The following is a 6580-nucleotide window of genomic DNA, read 5'->3' on the forward strand; positions in this document are numbered from 1 at the left end:
TTCAACTCAAAGCGCTTCTCCTCTACCATAGATAAATTCCTGTTCATAAGAGTCCAGTGTCATGTCATCCTCTGCCGAGCCTCCTCTGGCTCTGAAACGCACAGTCCTAGTCTTTGACGCCTCCCTCTTTTGACCGATTGCTGAGATTCCTGCCACCACTTTCCACTTCTTTGTCTGGTGAAACTTCTCAGAGGATGTGTGAACCCCGAGCACAGAGACTGAGAGTGCTTAGCACAGGGTGCTGCTGGGAAGCTAATCCAAGTGTTCACCAGGGAGAAGTCGGAATGCTGGTTGTCTCTGAACATGTAGTTACTGACAGGGAAGGGACATTAACGAAACCTTTTGGGATGCTTGGTGATGGTTACAGAAGAGAGAGAGGGTGAGTGTGTGTGTGTGTGTGTGTGTGTGTGTGTGTGTGTTCCTTTGAGTTATACACATACGATTAATACTTTGTATATGCTTTATGTATATTACATTAAGAAATTACAAGCTTTGCCGGGTGGTGGTGGCCCTTACCTTTAATCCCAGCTCCTAAAATGCAGAGGCAGGTCAATATCTGTGAGTTGGAGGCCAGTGGGTTCTTCAGAGTGAGCTCCAGGACAGGCTCCAAAGCTGCAGAGAGAAACCCTATCTCAAAAAATTACAAGTTTAAAGGCAGGGATGGTGGCACATGCCTTTAATCCCAGGGGATCTCTGAGTTGGAGGACAGCCTGGTCTATCCAGCAAGTTCCAAGACCGCCAGACTGTTACACAGAGAAACACAGTTTCAAAAAGCAGACTAACAAACAACCACAAAGAATTTACAAAATTTAAGAAAACCCTGGATAGGGCTAGAGAGATGGCTCAAGAGGTTAAGAGCACTTGCAGAGGACCCAGGTTCAGTTCCCAGCACATACGTGGTTGTTCACATAACTCCAGTTCTCTTTAGGTACACATGGTGCACATATGCATGTAAGAAAAACATTCGTACACATAAAATAAATCTTTAAAAACAAAACTCTTGGCCTATAAATGCTACTGACTTGCCAAGAATACCATTTTATTTGGTAGAAATCTGTAGGTATTTTCATTTATAAACTGCATTTTAATTATTGTTTAAAGTGTATGGGGGGGCTGCTCTGAAGGTAGTTGAGTTATCTCAATTGATTGTTCACAGTCAAAGTGTATCTGGGGCCAGGGATGTAGCTCAGTTGATGAGTACATCCTAGCCTGCACCACATAAACGGGGTATGGTGGTACATGCCTGTAATCCCAGCACTTAGGAGAAGGAGTAGGGACTGGAGGATCAGAAGTTTAAGGTTATCCTTGGCTACATGGGGAATTTGGAGCCAGCCTGGGCTCCAGGAGACCTTGTCTGAATAAAGAAAACAAAACAAAACCACTGGTCCATATGTAACACTTGTTCAAGAACAGCCAAGATGTTCTGGGAAAAAGAACAACCAGCTGGTGTATAGCTTATGATAAACCTTGTGCTTACCATGTATGGGCCCCCATTTAAAACCCCATCCACCCCCAAAAAAGGACTTCTTCCTCCAGATGTCACAAAACATTTTATTTGGTTATTCTCTGTAAAATGCTGTTCTGGGGCAGCAAAAGACAGTGGAATTGTCATATGGATGGGAGAGCTTGCTATGCAATGAAAGCGGATTTCATATTGGTGGAGCTAAGAACTTGATCTGCCATGCACACATGCATCTGCCAGGCTTTCTGAAGCCAGGGGCACTTCCTGTCCTGCCTCAGTATCTCCCCAGGACATATTTTATAGCACAATCAAATTATAGTACACAAGTGAAGCAGGGAAAGGCCATGGAGTCTAGGAAAGCCATTTTCTGATTCCACCTTACTCAAGCCACACATGAGAGCTGGGGGTCCTGGGTGAGTCACCCTGCCTGGGCCTCCTGGGATCCATCCAGCTTCAGACTGATTTCTCTGGGCCATTTGGCCGTGAAACTTGGTGCTTTCCATGCACAGAAGAATCCACTTTACAGGAGTCAATCACAGGTTCCTGCTTTGAGAGATTGGCAGTCATTTACAGCATAGCATAAAAACAGACATCCTCCTCTCTGTCTCTGTTGCTGTCTCTCTCTCTCTCTCTCTCTCTCTCTCTCTCTCTCTCTCTCTCTCTCTCTCTCTCTCCTCCATCCCCACCCAGCACAGGGCCTCCTGTGAACAAGCATCAGAAAGGGTAGACTGTGAAAGACATGGCAGAATTCTCAAAAGATGAGGCTGGAGGATGGGGGACACACCCAAACAATGTGGGCTCTATGTTTTGTTTCTGAAAGGAGAACTCACTAGTAGCTCAGGCTGGCCTAGAACTCACATGCTGTTAAGACTGGCCCCAAACTCATAGCAATCCTCTTGCTTTTCAGCTTCCCAAGTACCGGGATTACAGGTGTCAGTCACCACACCTGGCTTCTACTGTTGTTTTTTTTGTTTGTTTGTTTGTTTGTTTGTTTTTTGTTATTGTGGCATTTGTTATGGTTGGTTTGGCTTTTTGTTTTTTGCAGTGTCTTGGTTTTTTATTTGTTTGCAACTGGACCTCACGCAACTCAGACTAGCCTCAATGACTAGCCAAGGGTGATTTTGAACTCTTGGTCCTCCTGCCCACCAACTGCTAGCGTTACAGGCATTCAATACCATGCCCAGCTTTTAAAAAATTAACTTACAATTTGGCAATTCCATATATTGACTCTATATTTTGAGTACTCATTCAACACACTGCATTTGGGTACCACAGCCTAAGTCTGCCTGGCATTAGTAGACACATAGTAGGTACAATTAGCACCTCAGTGAATGAGAAAACCAAAATCTAGTCTATCCATTTGTAGTCTGTCAAGGGTTAGTAATGAAAGGGGGAAAATCTATCACCCTGCACTGTGTTCAGACAGGCTGTGGCTTTTCACATCATTGAATCAATGTGACGGTCTTATTGTCCTGAGAGCTGTACTTAATGGTTCCCATTTTGCAGATGAGGCATCTGAATCCCAGAGAAGTTCAGCAACTTGCCTAGAAGAGCAGAGCAAGTAAGGGTGGAGCCTGGTTTTAAAACCAGTAGCTGGGGGTTACAGCTCAGTGGTAAATGTGAGTGGCCCTGGATTCACTCCCCAACATCACTGTAAATGAAATGCTGTACCAGGTGATAGTGACACACACATTTAATTCCTGCATTCGGGAGGCAGAGGCAGGTGGATCTCTTAGTTAGAGGCCAGCCTGGTCTACAGAGTGAGTTCCAGCACAGTCAGGGCTACACAGGGAAACCCTGTCTGGGGTGGGGGATGGGGAGGGAGAAAGAACAAAATGCATGACTCTTAATTATGTGTGTATCCACAAGTGTGTGTTGGTATGTATGCTGATGCACTGTGTGAACATACATAAGCTCATGAGTGTTCCAATGTCAGTTCTCAGCCATTCATATTTTTTTAAACAGGGTCTCTCCCTGGTCTACGTCCCCCAAGTTGGCTAGGCTAGCTGCCCAGCAAACACCAGGGATCTACCTGCCTCCTCCTTCCCAAGTACATGCTATACCTGGTTATTTATATGGATTCTGGGGTTCCAATTTGGGTCCCCATCTTGCAAGCCAGCACTTTATTGACTGAGATTTCTCCAGAGGGCCTTGCCCTTAACTTCTAACTTTTCTGTTTGAATGAGGAGTGGTGACTGAGAATTCTGGCCTGGTCGTCCTGCTGGCATCTAGCTGATGGCTCCTCTCTGCCTGCCTCTGCTTCCTGAACCATCAGACCTTCCTGATGGCTGTGCATCAAGCCCTTGAGAGATAAGGAGCTGGCAAAATGTTTATTTATTTGAGCTTCCCCAAATTGTGCCTGCATTCATGTCCTATGGCTGTGGGAACAAAGTCCCAGTAGCTGGTTGGTTCTCCGAAACAACAGAAATGTGTCATCCGCCATTTCTGGAGGTGTTGGTGGATGGGCTCTCTCTGGCAGAGAATTGTCCCTTGCTTTCAGCCTCTGGGGTTTGTGGCCTTAGCATCCCTTAGCTTGTGGGTGCATCACTCCAGAGTAGCAGTTCTCAACCTGTGGAGCCACGGCTCCAGTGTGTTGCTGTCTTCTCTCTTTGAGTCTTCACATCACTGGCTCAAATCCAAATTCTCCTTTAGGATATGCCTGCCTTACATTGGATTAGGATTTACCGTAATGAGCTCTGTTTAACTTGCTGACCTCTGGCAAGTGCTTATTTCCAAGCAAGAACATGTTACCGAAGTCAGAATTTTAACATACTTTTGTGTGTGTGTACATGTTCATGCCCATATTTGAGGGGGGGTTGCATGTGGAGGCCAGAGGTCAAGGCCTGGTGTCTGCCTTGATCACTTTCCATCTTATTTTTAAGAAAGGAACTCTCACTAAATCTAATGTTATCCAACAAGATTAGGCTGGCCAGTAGGAAAGCCCCAGGGGCCCTCCTGTCTCTGCTTAGCCAGCATTGAGGTTACAGACACCACCCCCAACTCCCAGCTTTATGTGGGTGCTAAAGATTGAAGTTGTACAGCAAACATTATGCAAACTGAGTCATCTCCGCAGCCCAAGGTGGGAGTGGGGGGCCACGGTCCAACCCACCCTGACCATAAATACCTCATGCCACTGCTAAGGACACACAGGTGCATGATGCGCCCCTTTAGGTGACAAAAGTGTTCAGTTGGGTACATTCCTTCCTCCCATGCCCTGAGATGTTAAAATCTAAGAGATAAAAGGAGACTGTGTGGTGAATGTGTGGGGAATGGCAAGGCAAATTATTTGCCCCATTTATCTTTTTATACTTATTTGTGTGTGTATGTGCATGCGCATAGCCCCAACACATATGGAGGTCGGAGGTCAGTGTGCAGGAATCATTTCTCTCCTACCACATGGGTCCCAGTATCAAAACTGGGAGGTTGGACTTGGCAAAAAAGTACCTTTTCCTTGCTGAGCCATCTTGCCAGCTCTGTTTCCACCATTTAAATATCAGTATGTTCTCTTCCCAATGAGTCACTCCTGGGTGAGAAGTAAACAGAAGCAGATAAACATCCCTGAGCAGCACAGAGAATGCACTTCATCTGTAGGCAGCCCTACAGGAAAAGCATGTTATTTATTAGCCCCATTTTGCAGATGGGAAAATTCAGACTCAATTTTCTCCAAGGTTACCTCGAAGGAACTTAACCCTGAACTGTCTGCTTTAATGACAGTGAGATGTGCCTTGGGAAGAAGGCATGGAGTTAAGGGAGGAAGAATCCATTTTGGGTTCATGGTTTGAGAGGTGATCATGGTAGGGAAGGCCTGGCAGAGTTAATGGCGATGTGTGGCTGGTGCTCTTCACATCTCCATGAACCAGAAAGTAGAGAAAGAAGTCAACCTTTGTCTGGTTTCCTTTTCTCCTCCTACTCAGTGCAGGGACCAAGCCCTTGGAAGGGGCCACTAACATCCAGGGTGGGTCCTCTTCCTCTGTCAGACCTAACCTCTCTGGAAATGTCTTCATAGCCAGGCCCAGAGGTATGTCTCCCAGGTGACTCCAAATCCAGGCAAACTGACAACACAGATGAGACAGCATAGGGTGTAAAGCCAGAATAGAGAGTGTCCACACCAGACCAAGGACAAACAGCAGGAGACCAGAACTGGCAGAAAAGACACAAGCTCTTCAAGGACTCTGGTGAGTTGTCCTGAAGCCTTGAGAAGCCAGCAATGGAACAGCAGCCTGAGGACTTCTTGAGGTCAGAGCTGTTCACACGTTCAGGATAGGGACCCAAAATAGCGAGAGCCACTGTTTATTGAGCATTTACTATTTATATCCCAGGCTCTGTGCCATGCACTTCATACTAGCTGACTTTCCTTCAGTGCTTGGTATTGTGCAATAGATTTACATATAAATCTGGCAGTGATGCATACAGATCATAGATTCTTTCACCCTGCCACAGCCTTAAAAAAGCTACCTACACTGTCAGCAACTCCAGGTTACAAGGCAGGAAAGAAGCCCAGAGAGGTTCACTCCTTCAAGGTCACACCACTCAAAAGTGGCAATGCTACATAACAAGCCCACAAGATGGGCATTACTACTCTCATCTTACAGCAGTAGAGGCTGGAGCCCAGAGAAGCCAAGTAACATGCCCAAGATCATACAGCAAGCAGGTACATGGCAGAGCCTAGGATGTGTGCTAATGAAGACCGACTTCAAGAGCCCCAGCCTGGAGAACCCTGAATTGTATGTAGTATTTAGTGGGGTATCTGTGTGCCAATATACAGGGATGTGCACAGAGGGTCCATCTCTGCCAGCACCAAGAACGCCAAGTTCAAATACAGGTCTGAAAGGGCGGGCATCATACCCTTAGCTCTCTGCTAGATGAGACACTCAGGTACCAAAAGCATGTATGCTTTTAGATTTCACTGTGTTTATTTTCATTCTGCTAGGCTACACTCAAATGTGAAAAACTAGTAATAATAGAGTGTGATGATTAAGGAATTCACACACTTTCCCTCATGCCAGACCTCCTAACAAGTGTGATGAGAAAACAGACACCACCACATACAAAAAGCCCACTCAGCCAAAAGCACTCACTTCCTGCCAGTAGTGAGTGCCTCAGGGAAGCCCTGGCTAA

This window comes from Phodopus roborovskii, unplaced genomic scaffold (genome assembly GCF_943737965.1).
Source record: "Phodopus roborovskii unplaced genomic scaffold, PHOROB, whole genome shotgun sequence".
Taxonomy (NCBI): Eukaryota; Metazoa; Chordata; class Mammalia; order Rodentia; family Cricetidae; genus Phodopus; species Phodopus roborovskii.